Below are 21,547 nucleotides of genomic sequence, written 5' to 3'. Positions count from 1 at the left end.
GTCAGACATGATTTCATTAAATGGCCCACCCAAAGGCTATTTTTCCTGCTGTACTCTGGGGCAGGTTGCCTTTATGCACCCAGAGCAAGGGGTAGGTAGGGATCAGGATCATAGCAACATGTTTCATGGTTTTTATCCTCACACTGTGCAGTCCCGTTACCTTCCACCATGATGCTCTCACTAGGTGTGGAGTAGTGTGTCAAATTCAGCAGCACTGTGTTCAGCCATAGGAAACTGCTGATGCCCAGCAGACTGTGAGCCCAGTATTAACTTCTGTGTGAGTGGTACCTCTAAAATAAACCTGCTAGCTATAAAGTTTGAGGAGATGCACTTAAAGTACTTGTACAATTCTGCTAAGCAATGACACAACTTTACAGAATCGTGTAAAATGTAACATCATTCAATTTTCCTTAAATGGACATAAAACTTAAATTTGTAACTTCAGTTGCAGAATAAAAATCATTAAAAATAAAAATTATGAAACATGCCAAGACACCAATTCCTTCAATTTCTAATCAAGATTTGGTTGATCAAAAATAACCCAATGCAATGCTGCACGGATCTGAAATTTCACATGTTTTAAACAATACTCAAACTGGCTTTAATTGATGACCAATGAATTAATAAAAGTTATTTCCCAAAACTTTGGTTGGGGGAGCGGTTAAAAAACATAATTGGTTCCTTGAACCTTGGACAATTATATCAGAATCAATCTCGCCTTTAATCTTCAGAGGTGATGCTGATGAAAGACATGGAAAAATTTATAAAAGCGATAGCAATTTCTTAAATCTCTATGGTAATTATTAATATAAATTAGTCAATTGTGTAAATTGGAGGGTTATTCTCAGAGACGTGCATATTGAAGAGAAATTCTATTTATTTAGAGATACAATGTGGAAAAGACCCTCCTGGCCAACTAGCCACACTGCCCAGCAACCTACCTATTTAACACTCACAACAAGCTGGAGGAACTCAGCAGGTCAGGCAGCATCCGTGGAAAAGATCGGTCGATGGAACCCTTCGTCAGGACTGACATTGCTTTGACCCCAGCATCTGCAGAGTATTTTGTGTTTACTACCTATTTAACACTAGCTTAATTACAGGGCAATTTACAATGACAATTAACCAGCAAACTGGTACGTTGTTGGACTGTACCAGAAACCGGAGCACCTGCAGGAAACCCACGTGCTCACTGGAGGGAACATACAAACTTACAGAGGATGCCGGAATTAAATTCCAAACTCCGATGCCCTGAGCTGTATTAGCATTGCGCTAGTGGCTACGCTCCTGTGATGCCACAAATTCTGGAATGTTACTGTAATTTAATAATCATAAACAATGGAACCCCTCGTAGATTTGACTTAATTGGATTTGATGTCAGTCTTACAAAGGAATTGGCTGTGGATTACAGGAGGAATGGAGACGTGCTAACCCCTATTGACATCAATGGATCTGGGGTTGAGAGGGTAAACAGCTTTAAGTTCCTTGGCATCCACATCACCGAGGACCTCACGTGGTCTGTACGCACCAGCTGTGTGTTGAAAAGGCACAACAGCGCCTCTTTCACAGATGGTTGAGGAAGTTTGGTATGGGCTCACAAATCCTCAGAACTTTCTACAGGGGCACAATTGAGAGCATCCTGACTGGCTGCATCACTGCCTGGTATGGGATCTGCACCTCTCTTAATTGCAGGTCTCTGCAGAGAGTGGTGTGGACAGCCCAGTGCATCTGTAGTTGTGAACTTCTCATGATTCAGGACATTTACAAAGACAAGTGTGAAAAAAGGGCCCGAGGATCATTGGGGACCCAAGTCACCCCAACCACAATCTATTCCAGCTGCTACCATCCAGGAAATAGCACCGCAGCATAAAAGCCAGGACCAGTAGGCTCCGGGACAGCTTCTTCCACCAGGCCATCAGATTGATGAACTCACGCTGATTTGAGTGTTCTCTATATTACACTGACTGTTCTATTTATTATAAATTACTATGATTGCACATGGCACATTTAGATGGAAACGTAACATAAAGAATTTTACTCCTCATGTATGTGAAAGATGTAAGAAATAAAGTCAATTCAATTCAGGTAGGGATTTGCAATATTTCTCTCTCCTCCCTAAATCCCACGATAATCTTGGGTGCAACCATCATTCAGCAAGGCTGCAACTTCAAGGAATTTTATTCCAGAGACCTATAGTACTTTGGGAGGTAGGTAGGTGAAGGGGGATGAAAACATAGAGGTAGCTCAGAAATTCCAACTGGTGCTAGCTTAAATTTTCCACATTAATTGTGGTGTAAAGTGTAAAGAAACGTCAAATATTTTTACACTCAACGAGCACAGTTTCACATTCATCAATATTGATTGTTAATGTTTTTCCAAACGCAAATGTCCGTTTCAAGTTCTTAGGCAAGTATGTTGATTGCAATGTCCTCGGCCAACTATGCTGTATTTTGTTTCCTCAACAATTCCTACAGGCTTACCCCTGGTTACAATGTTCAGGTTTTGAATGCAGATAAAAAACAAGAGTTGAAACACGGATTCCTGTGTTCAATCATCCCACACTTCCCTCTGTCTGACACACCTCTTTCCAAGTGCCTGGGATATATTTCTAAGGAATTCTGCAAAAGGAAACTGAAAGCACATTTGCCTGCACCCATCACAATCCCTCCATAAATTTTAGTTTCATTGTAAGTTCTTCCGGTAGACCTTCCTTCAAGATTCTGGATGTTAACGTCATTGAGGGTCTATTCAGAACCCAACATATCGATGCAGCCTCAGAGAAGGTACAACAGCGACTATACTCGTTTTGAGTTTGATGTGATTTGGTATGTCACTAAAAACACTCGCAAGTGTCTACAGATGTACTGTGGAGAGCATTCTAATGTGCTGCATCTGGCATGGGGGTAGGGGGGCTACTGCACAGGATTGGGAAAAGCTGCAGAGAGCTGTAAACTTGGTCAGCTCCATCACTGCCGCTAGCCTCCCCATCCTCCAGGATATCTTCAAGAGTGCTGCCTCAAAAAGGTGGCATCCATCATTAAGGACCCCCCATTACCCCGGAGCATGTCCTCTTCTCATTGCTACCAACAGGAAGGAGGTACAGGAGCCTGAAGGCACACAATCAATGATACAGGACCAGCTTCTTCCCCTCTGTCATCCAATTTCTGAATGGGCATTGAACCTATGAACACTTCCTGACTAATTTTTGTTTTTGCACTACTTATTTAATTTAACACTATATATATGATTCTGATTCTGATTCTGACACAAAGCATTTGGAAAGAACTTTGGGGGCTGTTATGCTGTATGCTTTACTTTTACAACCTTAAAAGACATCTTGATATTTTGGTCTGGCTTCCCTTAAACTCTGAACTGCTTACCTTTACTTCAACCTAAATTTTTGAATGAACCTCAACAAAGTGGATGTGGAGAGGCTAGGAGCAGAGGACACAGCCTCAGAATAGAAGGACATCCATTCAGAACGGAGATGAAGGGGAATCTCCTTATCTAATAGGATGGTGAATCTGAGTTCATTGCCACACACAGCAGGTCGGCCAAGTCATTGGGTATATTTAAAACAGAGATTTTTAGGTTCTTGATTAGTAAAGGTATCAAAGGTTACAGGGAGAAGGCTGGAAAATAGGGTTGAAATGGATAATAAATCAGCCATGATGGAATGGCAGAGTAGACTCGATAGGCCAAATGGCCTAATTGAGCTACCAAGTCTTACCTTCAATGACACTGCTTCACCAGACTAAATGATGCGCTTAAATCTCTGGAGTTGGCCCAAATTTACAACGTTCTGAATGATAACTGACACAGCTGCCACTGACCTAGTCTTGCACCTGGTTATATTCTGACTGGCCTGTAATTATGTGTTCTGAATTATCTTCCTCAAAGTTCATGTCAAATATATTCAGATGGTAAAAAACTGATTCTGATTCCATTTTTATCAGCTGGTGATACTAGCTACCGGGCGTCAGAGTCATAGTCCTGCTGAAGATGTCTCTGTCCTGGTGTTGAGAAACATCAGATCATTGGAAAGTCATGTCTGAAGATGCCTCAGTGCCATGATAGCTCTGGGCCTGTAGTCTCTGGTGTTTAGAAGAATGGGGGGGGGGCGGGTCTAGATCAGTGGTTTCCAACCCTTTTTATGCCGATAAGCCTTGCTATTCACTGAGGGATCCATAGACCCCTGGTCTAGATAGAGTGGATGTGGAGAGGACGTTTCTAATAGCGAGTGAGTCTAGGAATAGAGAGCACAGAATAGAGGGACGTCCCTTTAGAACAGAGATGAGGAGGAATTTTCTTCATCAGATGGTGGTATTCATTACCACAGATGGAAGTGGAGGCCACTTGGTACATTTGGGTACATTTAAAGCATTAGTTGCTAGGTTCTTAATTAGTCAGGGCATCAAAGGTTACAGGGAGAAGGCAGGAAAATGGGGGGTGAGAGGGAAAATAAATCAACCCATGATGGAATGGTGGAGATTTGATGGGCTGAATGGCTTTCCTGTGAAATAATGACAAATTTCCCATCATATTACTGAAATAATGACCATAAAATACCTTCCTAGAAGACACAAGAGACTGTAGATGATGGAATTTGGAGCAACATGCAAGGTTCTGGAGGAACTCAGAAGGTCGAGCAGTATCTTTGGAAACATGGACAACTGACATTTCGGGATGAAGGGTCTTGACCCAAAACGTTGACCGTCTATGTCCCCCTACAGATACTGTCATAAGACCATAATACACATTATTAGGTTATTCAGTCCATCAAATCTCCACCATTCCATCATGATTTATTATCTCTTTCAACCCCATTTTCCTGCCTTCTATCCATAACCTTGGATGCCCTGACTATCAACATCTGCTTTAAATATACCCAATAACTTTGCTTCCATAGCTTAATAATGCTGCCAATAACAATGCCCAAAGCTGAGGTCCCTCAAGGAAGAACTGATCACAATTGTTCACAGTGTCCAGTTGAGAAAGAAATCATTCAACATCTGAGAAATGTCGCTGCCTGGAAGTAAGGGTTTTGTGAACCTGTTTGGAATTGGGGATGGAGGTAGCAATGGGCAAGACGGAATATAAAGATATCGTCCTCTGCACTACAGAGACCTGAAATGGCATTAACAGCTCCTGTATGAAATGATGAAGATTATTTCAAATGTTGTGTGAGCTGCAATTGTGTATGCATTATTTTGTTTAGCTACCAACTTCAATATAAATAAATTACTAACCTCACCATCTAGGAGATGCCATCTTCCAGTTACTACCATCAGGGAGGAGGTAGAGGAACCTCAAGGCTCCTCTTCTCATTACTATCATCAGGGAGGAGATACAGAAGCCTGAAGACCCCTCTTCTCATTACTACTGTCAGGGAGGAGATACAGAAGCCTGAAGACCCCTCTTCTCATTACTACCATCAGGGAGGAGGTACAGGAGTCTGAAGACCCCTCTTCTCATTACTACCATCAGGGAGGAGGTACAGGAGTCTGAAGACCCCTCTTCTCATTACTATCATCAGGGAGGAGGTACAGGAGCCTGAAGACCCCTCTTCTCATTACTACCATCAGGGAGGAGGTACAGGAGCCTGAAGACCCCTCTTCTCATTACTACCATCAGGGAGGAGGCACAGGAGCCTGAAGACCCACAATTAATGTTCCAGGAAGAGTTTCTTCCTCTCTGGCATCTGATTACTGAACAGTCGATGAACTCTTGTTCATTATTCCTTTTTTTTTTCCATTCTTTATTCATTTTTGTGACATATAGCTTTTTTTTTTGTCTTTGCACTGTTCTACTGCGGCAAAGCAAACCTCACATCATCTAAGTCAGTGATAATGAACCTGATTCTTTGCTCCTGTAGCTGGAGGGGAATTCTGGGATACCTCCAACAGCAAGCTGCCTGGGACGACAGTCCAATCGAAAATGCAAGCAGAAGAGCAAATCTTGTGAAGGATGAAGGAAAAAGGGGTTAAGCAAGCAGAAAAATTCATCTCCGGCAATGCTGGTCTGTATTTTATGTGGACTGAACTACACAAACAGGCAGGCACTGAGTACAACTTCAAGAACACATAATGTGAAGACGATTTGTTTAAAAAATGGTTAAAAATGTTCGTATTTCACAGGAACCACTCAATAAACAGATCAAATCAGGCAGTCAACAGAAATGACACCCTGAGCTTGTTTTCATCAGCACTCCGAAATTCATCATGTAATACTGTATCTTACAAATAAAAAGTCCGTACGAAATTGTTTTACAAAGATATATCTTTGGGTGCACACTGCATGAAGGCAAAAAAATGTGCTAAAAATCAACTTTGCAACCTCACAATAATCACTACAGGTAGGTACAGAGTACAATAAAAACACATTTTAAATAAAAGATTATATACATTAAATACGTTATAACCATTTTTGTCATTCTTCAGGCAAACATTTCAGTGCATATTTGAAGCACTCGCTATATCGATATAAAGAATTTACAGATACATCTGTACAGGAACATAAACTGCTGGTGCCCTGGTGACACGTCTACTCTGTCCTTGGTTAAATACTGTTTATAAAAACTGTACATTTCGGTTTAAAAAAAACATATGTATTTATAATAAGACAACATGTATTGTCACTGCATAATGAGGTGACAAAAAAAAGGATCAAGAGCTGTTGACAGCATTGCAACAATCAGCAATCTTTGCTGACTCCCAAGCAATTACTGAGCTGCCAAAATACACACTCTGTGGCAAGATCAGAACCATGCTTTTTTTGTGCACGTCTTGTAATCTAAAGGAAAACGAGTGAAGAACTAGTGTGATTCATTCCCTTAATTACCCTTAATTTTACCATTGCTGTCTTCAGGGGAAAAATAAATGTATGGTACATTTCCATCTATTTCCCCTATCTGCTGGCCAGATTATGTACAATGCTCTTTAAAAAAAATGGTACTTCAAATTAGAGACAGCAAGCCCACCGATGTTTCATGGTAAAAATAGTTTGCAGAGACAACAGGGAAGAGATTTTAGCAAATCAGTACATGGCAATTTTACAGGATCTTAAATGGACTACATGTTGTGCACTTTTAAGTTTCCAAAGAGGAACCACACTGTTCTGAAAGCGTTAAACTGAAAGATCACAAAATCTGAAATTATATTTACACTGTACAAACATTATACCTACCAGCTGAACAAGTGCATCCAAGTACCTCATTTTTGTCGCTGTCTAAAAGATGGATTGTGTGTGAAAGAAGAGTCAGCAATTTTTGCAGCCAGTTTTATGTATTTTTTTTCAAACGTGAATGTAGCAACGCTTCTCTATTGCAGGTCTCAAAGTGCAAGTCTAATGTCTGTGTCTTTTCCTCAGCTCCCCACAGTTCACTGTGATTGTCTCTGCAGACGCCCATTTCGATTTTCTCCTTAAAGCTGAAATCCAGTCTTCCCGGATTAGTCAGTTCACCACAAGCCCTCCAATGAATTCATGCAGATAATGTGCGTTCCTAATTGCTCCACAAAACCCTTGAACCGATTGTTCCTGTAAAATTAACATTTTTAATGTATTGCGTGAGGTCCCATCAGTAATAACAAGGTAAGCACAAAATGTACACAGTGAACCTGGCATCTCCGAATACCAATGACAAAGTTAAAGACATTGACAAAGTATTAAAAACTACCCAGTCCCTGTTAAAATAAGTCTGTGTAAATGTGAGTTGTTTTGGAACTACCTTAAGGTTAAAGTTACAGATAACCACCCAGGACATGCCCTCTTCTCATTGTTACCTTCAGGAAGGAGGCACACACTCAACGATTCAGGAACAGCTTCTTCCCCTCTGCCTTCTGGTTTCTAAATGGACATTGAACCCATGGACACGACCTCACTGCTTTTTTACTTCTGTCTTTGCACTACTTACTTAACCATTTAATATACATCTATGTACTTGCTATAACCTTCTCTGTTATTATGTATTGCATTTTACTGCCGCTGCAAAGACACAAAATTTCAAGACATACAGTATTCCGGTGATATTTCCCACTTCCTCCAAACTAAAGGTGTAGCTATGGGCACCCTTATGGGTTCTAGCTATGCCTGCCTTTTTGTTGGCTTTGTGGAACAATCTATGTTCCGTGCCTATTCTGGTATCTGTCCCCCACTTTTCCTTCGCTACATCGACGACTGCATTGGCGCTGCTTCCTGCACGCATGCAGAGCTCGTTGACTTTATTAACTTTGCCTCCAACTTTCACCCTGCCCTCAAGTTTACCTGGTCCATTTCCGACACCTCCCTCCTCTTTCTAGATCTTTTTGTCCCTGTCTCTGGAGACAGCTTATCCACTGATGTCTACTATAAGCCTACTGACTCTCACAGCTATCTGGACTATTCCTCTTCTCACCCTGTCTCTTGCAAAAACGCCATCCCCTTCTCGCAATTCCTCCGTCTCCGCCGCATCTGCTCTCAGGATGAGGCTTTTCATTCCAGGATGAGGGAGATGTCTTCCTTTTTTAAAGAAAGGGGCTTCCCTTCTTCCACTATCAACTCTGCTCTTAAACGCATCTCCCCCATTTCACGTACATCTGCTCTCACTCCATCCTCCCACCACCCCACTAGGAATAGGGTTCCCCTGGTCCTCACCTACCACCCCACCAGCCTCCGGGTCCAACATATTATTCTCCGTAACTTCCGCCACTTCCAACGGGATCCCACCACTAAACACATCTTTCCCTCCCCCCCCCTCTGCATTCCACAGGGATCGCTCCCTAAGCAACTCCCTTGTCCATTCGTCCCCCCCATCCCTCCCCACTGATCTCCCTCCTGGCACTTAGCCATGTAAGCGGAACAAGTGCTACACATGCCCTTACACTTCCTCCCTTACCACCATTCAGAGCCCCAAACAGTCCTTCCAGGTGAGGCAACACTTCAACTGTGAGTCAGCTGGGGTGATATACTGCGTCCGGTGCTCCCGATGTGGGCTTTTATATATTGGCGAGACCCGACACAGACTGGGAGACCGCTTTGCTGAACATCTACGCTCTGTCCGCCAGAGAAAGCAGGATCTCCCAGTGGCCACACATTTTAATTCCACATCCCATTCCCATTCTGACATGTCTATCCACGGCCTCCTCTACTGTAAAGATGAAGCCACACTCAGGTTGGAGGAACAACACCTTATATTCCGTCTGGGTAGCCTCCAACCTGATGGCATGAACATCGACTTCTCTAACTTCCACTAATGCCCCACCTCCCCCTCGTACCCCATCTGTTACTTATTTTTATACACACATTCTTTCTCTCACTCTCCTTTTTCTCCCTCTGTCCCTCTGAATATACCCCTTGCCCATCCTCTGGGCGCCCCCCCCCGTCTTTCTTCCCGGACCTCCTGTCCCATGATCCTCTCTTATCCCTTTTGCCTATCACCTGTCCAGCTCTTGGCTCCATCCCTCCCGCTCCTGTCTTCTCCTGTCATTTTGGATCTCCCCCTCCCCCTCCAACTTTCAAATCCCTTACTCACTCTTCCTTCAGTTAGTCCTGACGAAGGGTCTCGGCCTGAAACGTCGACTGCACCTCTTCCTAGAGATGCTGCCTGGCCTGCTGCGTTCACCAGCAACTTTTATGTGTGTTGCTTGCATTTCCAGCATCTGCAGAATTCCTGTTGTTTCCGGTGATATTACATCTGATTCTGACTTTTACTTATTCATATTGGGCTAACTTCTCTGCAACAATTCCCACCAAGATTAAACATGATTTAATTCTATTGACACAGTAACCTTAATGTGCTTCCAAAAATATACCATTAGCTCCAACCCCAAACTGACAGGGTAATCAAAATGCCCAAGTTTAAAAATCAGTAACTTAACGTGGTAACAATGCGCACGGCAGCACAGTGATTAGTACAATTCTTTACAATCCCAGCGACACAGGTTCAATTCACACCACTGCCTGTAAGGAGTCTGTATGTTCTCCCTGTGACCGCGTGAGAGCTCCACTTTCCTCCCACGGTCCAAGACCATACCGGTTAGCAGGTGAATTGGTCATCGAAGACTGTTGTGTGATTAGGCTTGTGTTTGGCGGTAAGCACAATGCCTTACAGTACAGGTGACTCAGGTTCAATTCCCGCCGCTGCCTGTAAGGAGTTTGTACGTTTACCCCCGAGTGCTCTGGTTTCCTCCCACAGTCCAAAGATGTACCGGTTTGAAGGTAATTGGTCATTGTAAATTGTCCTATGATTAGGCGAGGATTACGTCAGGGTAGCTGGGCCGAAGGGCCAGAAAGGGCAGATTCTGCGCAGTATCTCAATATGTAAATACAACTGAGATCGCTGTAAAACTGATTCAAACACTTTGGAAATTCTGTTTAAGTTGTGTTTGGCATGGGTGAGTGGAAAAAAATCACTCAAGCAAGGAGTAAATGATGGCATGTCTAATTATCATTGGGTGATGAGTTTCTTCTGTGCAGGATCTGAAATGGGCGCGTCGGCTGAAATTAAAGGCACTGGAAGTGACAGATATCAGAACACAAGCAAAACATTAGAAGCATTTCCATGCAATGATATCACAAGTGAAAGATTTACTGGCATAGCTGTAGGGTTGTGGGATTTCAGCCCCTGCATTTCACTGGAGAAACTGGAGCTCTCCTCCACAGGACAATGTAGAGTCATAGAATCGTAGAGAACTACAGCACAGACAGAAGCACTTCGGCCCATTCAGTTTGTTCCAAACCATTGAAACTGCCTGGTCCCATCGACCTGCACCCGGACCATAGACCTCTATGCCCCTCCCATTCACATACCTATCCACACTTCTCTTAAATGTTGCAATCAAACATGCAACTACCACTTGCACTCACACACCCTCTGACTGAAGACGTTTTCCTCATGCTCTCTTTAAACTTTTCATCCTTCAGCCTTAGCCCATGACCTCTGGTTGAGATCCCACCCAACTTCAGTGGAAAAAGCCTGCTTGCATTTACCCCTCATAATTTTGTATACCTCTATCAAATCTCCCCTCAATCTTGCATGTTCCAGGGTATAAAGTCCAAACCTATTCAATCTTTCCTTGGAACTCAGGCCCTCCAGTCCTGGCAACATCCTTGTAAATTTCCTCTGTACTCTTTCAATCTTGTTTACAACTTTCCTGTAGGTGGGTGACTAACCTGCCTACAATACTCCAAATTAGGCCTCGCCAACATCTCATACAATTTCAACATAACATCCCATTTCCTGTACTTAATGCAACACACACAAAATGCTGGAGGAACTCAGCAGGTCAGGCGGCAACTATGGAGGGGAATAAACGGTCGATATTTCTGACTGAGACCCTTCATCGGGACTGGAAAGGAAGGGGGAAGATGCCAGAATAAGGAGGAGGGGGGAGGGGAAGGAGTTCAAGCTGGCAAGTGACAGGTGAGATCAGGTGAGGGAGGATGTGGGTGGGTAGGGGAGGGAGGGATGAAGTAAATAGCTGGGACGTGATAGGTGGAAGAGATAAAGCGCTGAAGAAGGAGGAATCTGATAAGAGAGGAGAGTGGACCATGGGAGAAAGGGAAGGAAGAAGTGTTTATGTAAGTACTCAGCAGATTGGGCAGCATCTGTGAAGAAGCGGTTAGCATTTCAAGTTAATGATATTTTATCAGAGGAGATTTCAGATGTCCTATAACTGCCATTGTTTTTTTTTTTGGCTTTTTGATTATCAGAGAAGATCACGACTTACTTAGCCAGTGAACAGAGGGAAACAGTTGCCATTAGAAGCTGAGTCAAGGACCATAGGTGACAGATTGAAAGTAACAGGCAAAAGTTGGGGAGTGTAATGGACTGATGATCCACATCTACGTGCCTGTGGCAGGGTTTCAGATAAAAAGTGGATAGGTATGAGGGAAGATGAATTTCAGTGCTGCTGGGGAAAGTGGGTTGTGGAAGTGAAGGGTACTATGGGATTGGTATCACAGGCAGGAAAGTGCAGCAGAGAACAGGATCAGATGGGCACTACATTCCCACCATTGAGAACACCTTCAAAAGGCAATGCCTCAAAAAGAAGCCATAAATCACGAAGGACTCTCACCATCCAGCACATGCCCTCTTCTCATTACTACCATCAGGGAGGAGGTACAGGAGCCGGAAGACCCACATTCAATGTTTGAAGAACAGCTTCTTCCCCTCTGTCCATAAGACATTGGAACAAAATTAGGCCCTTTGGCCTACTAAGACTTATGGTCTTCTGGGAAGAGGAGAAGAAGCTATTCCTAAAATGTTGAGCATGTTTCTTCGAGCTCCTTTCCTGAAGGAAGTCATCGGATTTCTAAACAGTCCATTAACCCATAACACCAAGTCACTATTTTGCTCTCTTTTTGCATGATTTATTTCTTTCACATTTCGTATTTTAACTTATAGTCATTTGATAGCACTGCATTGCTCCCACAAACCAAAAGATTTCACAGCATATACCGGTGATAGTAAACTTGATCCTGATTCACTAATCCTATGGAATCTTTGAGGAGGCTTGAGGATCCACAGAGAGCTAGAACTGACTCAACGGGCCAAATAACTTACTGTGCTATAATGGTTCCAACTTCCTGCAATGCAGACTGAAAAGACACGGTCAAAGTCTTTACTGTATTATCAAAGTACGTATACGTACAATATGTCATCGTATACTACCTTGCGATTCATGTTCTTGTAGGCATTTATGGGAAAAATACAATAGAATTTATTAGATCTATATATAAGTGGCACTTCCTGGTGGCCAAACATTTTAATTCCCATTCCCATTCTTGTTCCAACATGGCCTCCTCGTGTGCCAAGATGAGGCCACCCCCAGGATGAAGGAGCAAACCCTTATCTGGGTAGCCTCCAACCTGATGGCATGAATGTCGATTTCTCCTTCTGGTTAAAAAAAATTCCCCCTTCCCTCTTCCTCACTCTGACTTCTTCCCTCTTTTCACCTGCCTATTACTTCCTTCCCCCGTGTCCCCTCCACCTTCCGTCTCTCCTGTGGTCCAATCTCCTCTCCTATTAGCCCCTTACATTTCCCACCCACTTGGCTTCACCTATAATCCTCTAGCTATCCTCCTTCCCCAACCCCATCTTTTTATTCTGACATCTTTTCCCCTTTCCTTTTCAGTCCTGAAGAAAGGTCTTGGCCCGAAATACCAACTGTTTATTTATCTTCATAGATTCTGCCTGACCTGCTGATTACCTCCAGCATTTTGGTGTGTGTTGCTTTATATATAAAAAGGACTGACAAACAACCAATGTGCCAAAGAAGACAAATTGTGCAAGTAAGTAAATAAATAATACTGAGAACATGAGTTGTAGAGTCCTTGAAAGTGAGTCTGTAGGTTGTGGAAACAGTTCAGAGTTGAGGTGAGTGACGTTATTCACACTGCTTCAGGAGCCTGATGGTTGAAGGGTGATAACTGTTCTTGAACCTGGTGTGTGGGCCCTAAGGCTTCCGTACCTCTTGCCCGGTGGTAGTAGTGAGAAGAAACATGGCCTGGATGGTGGGGGTCCTTGATGCTACTGCCTTGTTGCAGCACTCTTTGTAGATGTGCTCAATGTGGGGAAAGCTTAGCTTGTGATGGACTGGACTGTAGGAACACGCTGTATCTACACACAGGTCTGAGACGACTGTATCCACATACAGTCCCTTCTGGTCCCTGGTGCCCAGATCTCGTTGGGTCGACTGCTGGAGCTCACTAACTCAAAGTAACTTCTGTTTTTCGTCAGTAAAAACAATATCTTTTTGGAACAGAAGTGTTTCTATTAGTCTCCTCTATACTACATACGCACACACACAATATCTCATTAACATTGTGAAATCATCGCTCAGCTCTTCTTGATCAATTAAGCATTTTAATAACCATACAACACCTCATCAAACCAAGATCATCCACTTTCTTTCAGAGACTTCTTGTTGTGCTATGAGGGAATAACAGGTGGCAATAATATTTTTAATAAATGATGTTGTTATTTGCTGATTTAATTATTTTTATCTTTGACATATCACTTAATTAATTCTGATTTTAATAAGCTTTACCCTCAAGTACTTCACGAAATTAACAGGATTCCTGTTGGTCAGACATATCAGAGGGCTACCCTTGCTCCCATACACGAGGGGTTACCCTGCTCTGGACGACACACATACAGTTACCCTAGTTACCACACACACACAGGGTTCTACGCCTCCACCAAGCAGACACACATACAGTGGCACGAGAAAGTTTGTGAACCCTGTAGAATTTTCTCTATTTCTACATAAATATGACCTAAAATGTGATCAGATCTTCACGTAAACTGTAAAACTAGATAAAAAGAACCTAGTTAAATAAATAACACAAAAAAATTACTTGTTCATTGATTATTGAGAAAAATGATCTAATATGTTCCATGTGCCAAGATGAGGCTTATGTTCCATCTGGGTAGCCTCCAACCTGATGGCATTTCTCCATCTGATAAATAAATTACTCCCTCCCCAACTTCCTCTATTCCCCACTCTAACTTTTAACTCCTCTCACCTGCCTATCACCTCCCTTTGGGTCCCCTGCTCCTTCCATTTCTCCTATGGTCCACTCTCCTCTCCTATCAGATTCCTTCTTCTCCAGCCCTTGACCTTTCCCACCCACCTGGCTTCACCTATCACCTTCCAGCTATCGTCCTTCCTCTCTGTCCACCTTTTCATTATGGCATCTTCCCCCTTCCTTTCCAGTCCTGATGAAGGGTCTCAGCCCATTTACTCTTTCCCACAGATGCTGTCTGACCTGCTGAGCTCCTCCAGCATTCTGTGTGTTGCTATAGATCTCCAGCATCTGAGACTTTTTTGTGTTAATGAAATGGTTAACACTTTATTCTCTGGAGTGCATGGGAAGGTGGTGAGATTTGATAGAGGTATACAAAACTATGAGTGGTACAGTATAAATAGAGAGAATGCAAGCAGGCTTTCCCCGTTGGGTTGGGTGAGACCAGAGCTAGAGGTCAGAGGTTTAGGGTGAAAGGAGAAATATTTAGTGGAACCTGAGGGGAAATTTCTTCACTCAGATGGTGGAGAGAGTGTAGAACGGGCTGCTGGTAGAAGTGGTAGATGCAGATTCAAATGTAATATTTGAGAAGACTGGTTAAGTACATGGATGAAAGGGGTAGGGAGGGCTATGGTCCAGGTGCAGATGGATGGGAGTCAGCAGAAGACCATGCCTTTGTGGGATAGAAGGGCTGAAGGGCTGTTTCTCTGCTGCAGAACTCTGTGACACATGGAGGACACCCCTCCAGCATACACACTGGGTCACACCCCACACACACACACACACACACACACACACACACACACACACACACACACACAGGGTCACACCCCTCACACACACACACAGGGTCACACCCCTCCCACCCACACAGGGTCACACCCCTCCCACCCACACACACAGGGTCACACCCCTCACACCCACACACACACACACACACACACACACACACACAGGGTCACACCCCTCACACACACACACAGGGTCACACCCCTCCCACCCACACAGGGTCACACCCCTCCCACCCACACACACAGGGTCACACCCCTCACACACACACACACACACACACACACACAGGGTCACACCCTTCTCACACACACTAACTCAAAGTTCAAAGTAAATTTTATTCTCAAAGTACATATAGGTCACTATATAGAACCTTGAGATTCATTTTCTTGTGGGCCTGTTCAACAAATCTATAGAGTAGTAACTATAACAGGATCAATGAAAGACCAGCCAACTTGGGTGTTTGCCCAATGTGCAAATGACAACAAACTGTGCAAATACAAAAAAAGTAAACAAACATGCAATAAATACGGAGAACAGGAAATGAAGAGCCCTTGAAAGTAAGCCCGTAGATTGTGGGAACAATTCAGTGATGGGGCAAGCGAAGCTGACTGAAATAATCCCCTTTGCTTCAAGTGCCTGATGGTTTGTTCCTGAACCTGGTGGCCTGATTCCTGAGAGTCCTGATGGCAGCATGAGAAGACAGCATGTCTTGGGTGGTGGGATCCTGATGATGGATGCATCAGGTAGACTCATCCTTCCTCTTCGTGTGTACCCTTACATCCCCCACTGGTTTAGGTGCAGCACATTAATAATCTCACGTCTAGTAGATCTACTCGTGTTTGCATTCTGCAGAGGAAGGGCATTTTCACTTTCTTTGTGGAGAGGATGTTTCCTATGGTGGGAGTGTCTAAGTCGAGAGGACATAGAGAGGACTCTTTTTGGAATGGAGATGAGGAAGAATTTCTTTAGCCAGAGAGTGGTAAATCTGTGGAATTCTTCATTACAGACAGCTGTGGAGGCCATGACTTTATGTATATTAAGGCAGAGGTTGATAGATTCTTGATTAGTCAGCGCATGAAGGGATACAGGGAATAGGCAGGAGATTGGGGCTGGGAGGAAAATTGGATCAGCCATGATGAAATGGCAGAGCAGATTAAATGGGCCAAATGGCCTAATTCTGCTCCTATACCTTATGGTCTTTGACAATGATTGGAACTATTTAAGGACCCATTGGGAGGAAGGTATTTTTCCATGACTAGAAAATCATGAACGTTTAAACCAGTTCCCTAGTGATACGCATGATGTTTCAAGATCCGTGAGGTAATGTTGCAGCTCTATAAAACTCTGGCTGGACTACATTTGGAACATTCAATTCTGGTCGCCTCATTGTGGGAAGGATGTGGAAGCTTTAGAGAGGGTGCAGAGGAGATTTACCAGAATGCTACCTGGACTAGAGAGCATGTCTCTGAGGGCAGGTTGAGCGAGTTAGAGTTAGAGCTTTTCTCTTTGGTGAGGGAGGATGAGATGAGACTTGATAGAGGTGTACAATATGATGAGGCATGGATAGAGTGGACAGCCAGAGACATTTTCCCTATGGCGGAAATGGCTACTACAGGGGTTATAATTTTAAGGTGATTGGGGGCAAGTATAAGGGGGATTTCAGAGAAAGGTTTTTTACACAGAGAGTGGTGGGTCTTGGGACGTGCTGCCAGGAGTGGTGGCAGAGGCAGGTACATTCATCATCATCGTTATGTGCTGTGTCATATGATGTGGGCAATCATGGTCTTCCATCTTGATCTCAGTCTGTGAAGAAGACCCCCTTCACGTTGTTGCTCTTATTCTTTTCTCCCTATACTGGAAGAGAGTATAACGCTGATGAATCCTAATGGTCAGTCTTCACAGAAAGCAACATTTCACATGCTTGCTTGTGGTGGACACAGAAAGCTTACAACCTCTCTCAGTGTGGCCGCACTGAGTTCCCTGCGTGGCCATCACTTCACGTGGGAAGAGGGTTCGGTGTGGAAAAAAGTGAAAAAAGTGGAAAGGAAAGCGAAGAGGGCAACAATGTTCAGGACCCCAAAGCCCTACATCAGGCACCCTGAAAGAAACAAATACTTGGCATGAAACCTGAACTGTACGGGATGGGTTGATAAACCGGAAACCACCAGCTGATTTGCATTGACTTATGGTAATTATTATATTTGCATAAAATGTTATTTTGTTCTACCTAAGAATGACAGGCAACACCAGGGAAACTGCATTGTTCAGCAAAAAAAATGTGTGCCTTTCAGGTCACCTACCTACAGGAAAGACATCGAAAAGCTTGTAAGAGGGAAGGGAAAAAAATGTATGTTGCTGGGACTTGAGTTACAGAGAAGAGTTGAAAAGGATAGGACCAGGGTTTCCCACCTGGGATCCACAAACCCCCTTCTTAGTGGTATTGGTACATGGTGTAAAAAGAATGGGAACCGCTGGGTTAGGACATTTTCCCTACAGCACGGGAACATGAGGAAAGATTTGATAGTACTGTGCAAAAGTCTTCAGCTGGTATATATAGCAAGGGTGCCTTACACTTCTGCACAGTACTGAAGTAATGTTATGTACTGCACTGCATTACACACATTTACAAGGATGTTGCTGGGTCTGGAGGATCTGAGTTGTAAGTAAAGATTGAATAGGTTTGGATTTTGTTCCTTGGAATGTAGAAGATTGAGAGGAGTTTTGATAGAGGTATATAAAATTATGAGGAGTATTGATAGGGTAAATGAATGCAGGCTTTTTCCACTGAGGTTTGGTGGGACCACAACCAGAGGTCATGAGTTAATAGAGAATGGTGAAAAGTTTAAGGGGAGCATGAGGGGAAACTTCTTCGCTCAGAGGGTTCTGAGAGTGTGGAACGAGCTGCTAGCACAGGGTGGTGCACGCGAGCTCAATTTCAACATTTAAATGAAGTTTGGATAGGTATGTGGATGGTAGGGGTATGGAGGGCTATGGTCCCGAAGCAGGCAGTTTGAAAGGTTTCAGCATGGACTAGATGGGCTGAAGGGCCTATTTCTGTGCTGTACTTTTCTATGACGCTATGACTGTACTGCTGCTGCAAAAAAAAACAAACTTAATGACATATGCAAATGATGATAAACCTGATTCTGATATGGGTGTCTATTGTGGACTGAAGTGTTGGAAGGGAGAGGGGAATCATGGTTGGGAAAAAGGGAAGGGAGAGGGGAGGGAGTGGGAAGCATCAGAGAGACATTCTGTAATGATCAATAAACCTTATCTGACTCCTTATCCAGAGAACTGCTTCCAGCTTCAGAAAAGTTGCTTTGTCAGTCTTGGCTTTATAGCCATTCTCTTTTCAGTACTACCATTCGGCAGGAAGTACAGGACCACTAGATCCTGCACCATCAGGCTCAGGAGTGATTATGACCCTACAAACGAGGCAGCACGGTAGTGTAACGGCTTAGTGTTTACACTATTACAGCGCCATCGACCTGGGTTCACTACCATCACTGTTTGTAAGGAGTTTGTGCATTCTCCTCATGCCTCTGGGTTCTCCAGTCTCCTCTCACGTTCCAAAGACATAAGACCGTAAGACGTAGGAGTAGAATTTGGCCCTTTGAGTCTGCTCCACATTCAATCATGGCTGATCCTTTTTTCCCCTCCTCAGCCTCACTCCCTGTAATCCTTGATGCGATGTCCAACCAAGAACGTATCAAGCCCTGCCTTAAATACACCCAAACAACCTAGCCTCCAGAGATGCCTGTGGCAATAAATTCCACAAATTCACCACCCTCTGGCTAAAGAAATTTCTCTGCATCTCTATTTTAAATGGACACCCCTCAATCCTGAGGCTGCACCCTCTTGTCCTAGACTGCCCTACCATGGGAAATATCCTTTCCACATCTACCATGTCTTACGGGTTAGCAGGTTAATTGGTCACATAGGTGTAATTGAGTGGTGCAGGCTCATTAGGCTGGAGGGGATTGTTACCATGCTGTATCGCTAAATAAAATAACCATCAGACCCCTGAACCAGCATGGATAACTCACTCACCTCATCACTGAACTGAACCTACAGACTCACCTTTCACCCTAACACATGAACTCTAGTTGTGGTCTTACCTAGCCTCTATCAAATCTCCCATACAACGTGATGAGGGTTACAAATGCAAGTAGGATTTTTCCACTGAGCTAGGGTGAGACTAGAGGTCATGGGTTAAGGATGAAAGGTGAAAAGTTTAAGGGAAACATGAGGGGGAACTTCTTCACTCAGAGGGTGGTGAGAGTGTGGAACGGGCTGCTGGTGCAAGTGGTGGATGCAGTTTTGTTTAAGAGAAGTTTGGATGGGAACATGGATGGAAGGGGTATAGAGGCTATGGTCCGGGTGTGGGTCGATGGGACTGGGCAGATTAATGGTTTGGCACAGACTAGATGGGCTGAAGGGCTTGTTTCTGCACTGTTGTGTTCTATGCCTTTATAACTTTCAAGGATTCTCCAACTCTTGTTCTTAGTTTTATATACGTATATATATAAAGCTAACATTGCACACAAACACAGAGTACTGCGCAAAAGCCTTCAGCACATGTAAAAAAACTGTGTAAACCAAAGATACCTTAAAAAACTGAAATGAAAAGTCATAGTCATAGTCATACAAAAGCTTCTAAATATCAAAAAGAACTATAAAGAACGGTAAATCAAATCAATATTTTGTGTGAACACCCTTTGCCTTTAAAACTGTGTCAATTTCTTAGGTACACTGTTGTGCAGTTTTATCAGAAAACCAGCTGGTAGGTTGTTCCAAGCATCCTGGAGAACTTGCCACAGATCTTCTGCAGATTTTGGCTGTCTCGCTTACTTCTGTCTCTCCAGGTAATCCCAGAGAGCCTCGATGAGGTTGAGATCAAGGCTCTGTGGAGGCCACACCATCAGAAACCAAGTTAAAAACCTAGGGTGCCTAAGACTTTGCCACAGTACTGTACACACACACACACACACACACACACACACACACACACACACACACGCACACACACAATTTGTTTTCTTCTGCACATTGATTGTTTGTCAATCTTTATTTATATAGTTTTTCAGTGAATTATATTGTATTTCTTTATTTTCCTGTAAATGCCAGCAAGAAAATAAATCTCAAGGTAGTAATAGTGACATATACATACTTTGATAATAAATTTCCTTTGACTTTGACATTTCCAATTCCAGGAAATATATCACTGTTCCATCATCACCACATGGTGCTTTCCCAACGGCACTTGAGAGGGGAGCTCCTTCAGTCAAAGTACTGCAGTGGTCTGTGGTACACACTCATTCCCCCTTTCCCAAAGGCATTTAGCAGTGGACAATGAAAACTGACTTTGAAGGTGAAGCCCTCCTGCTTCAAATCAGTGAACAAAGTAAACACATTGATGCTAATCGGAGAGACAAGAGTGACCTCCAGGACTGGAAATCAGAGCAACCACACAAAAATCACTGGAGGATCTCAGCAGGTCAGGCAGCATCTATGGAGAGGAATAACCAGTCGACGTTTTGGGTTGAGACCCTTCATCATGAATCTCATGGAGGTAAGTTGGGGGGGGGGTGGGGGTTAAACTTTATTCAGTGTTCTTTGCCACCTCTGTCATTTCCACTAGCCCACTGAAAAATCTGCCACATCTTTAATAGTTAATATCGGCTCAATGAGCCTGTGGCAATTACACCTGAGTGAGCGATTAACAGTGACATAGTGCTTAGCACAACGCTTTACAGTACCAGTGATCTAGGTTCAATTCCCACCACTGCCTGTAAGGAGTTTGTACGTTCTCCCCGTGACCGCATGGGTTTCCTCAGGGAGCTCCAGTTTCCTCCCACATTCCAAAGAGGTATCGGTTGGTAGGTTAATTGGTCATTGTAAATTGTCCCGTGAATAGGCTACGATTAAATCAGGAGATTACTGGGCAGCGCATCTCGAAGGGTCAGGAGGGCCTATTCCTTGCTGTATCTCAATAAATCAAATAAGAACCTGCTTGGAATGTGGGGTGAAACTGGAGCACCCAGAAGAAACCCTTGCAGTCACAGGGAGAACATACAAGCTCCTGACGACAGTGATGGGAATTGAATCCAGGTCTCAGGCGCTATAATTGTGTTATGCTCACCATTATACCATGCTGTCAGCCTGTTTGGGACATAACTTCCAGATAATAGGTCGAAAATTCAAAATGGGGATTGGGAGAAATTTCCCTCATAAAGCTTTGGGATTC

The 21,547-nt window shown here is 43.6% G+C and overlaps 1 protein-coding gene across 11 annotated transcripts in view; it reads right to left on the bottom strand.

Annotated features, from left to right (window-relative positions):
- Nucleotides 1–5,786: 5,786 nt before the first annotated feature.
- The window catches only part of ahdc1 (AT hook, DNA binding motif, containing 1), a 295,652-nt gene continuing 279,891 nt past the window's right edge, over nt 5,787–21,547 (bottom strand). For 7 of the 11 annotated variants that reach the window (XM_063034908.1, XM_063034907.1, XM_063034906.1 and 4 more), the window contains exon 4: nt 5,787–7,536. The gene's annotated coding sequence lies outside the window, so the exon portion shown is untranslated. The remainder of the gene's footprint in view (nt 7,537–21,547) is intronic. The other 4 variants (XM_063034900.1, XM_063034904.1, XM_063034901.1 and 1 more) reach the window with 1 other exon arrangement.

Source organism: Mobula hypostoma, chromosome 28 (assembly GCF_963921235.1).
Source record: "Mobula hypostoma chromosome 28, sMobHyp1.1, whole genome shotgun sequence".
NCBI lineage: Eukaryota > Metazoa > Chordata > Chondrichthyes > Myliobatiformes > Myliobatidae > Mobula > Mobula hypostoma.
The sequence above is the reverse complement of the archived record's forward strand: the minus strand, read 5'-3'. Positions and strand labels throughout refer to the sequence as shown.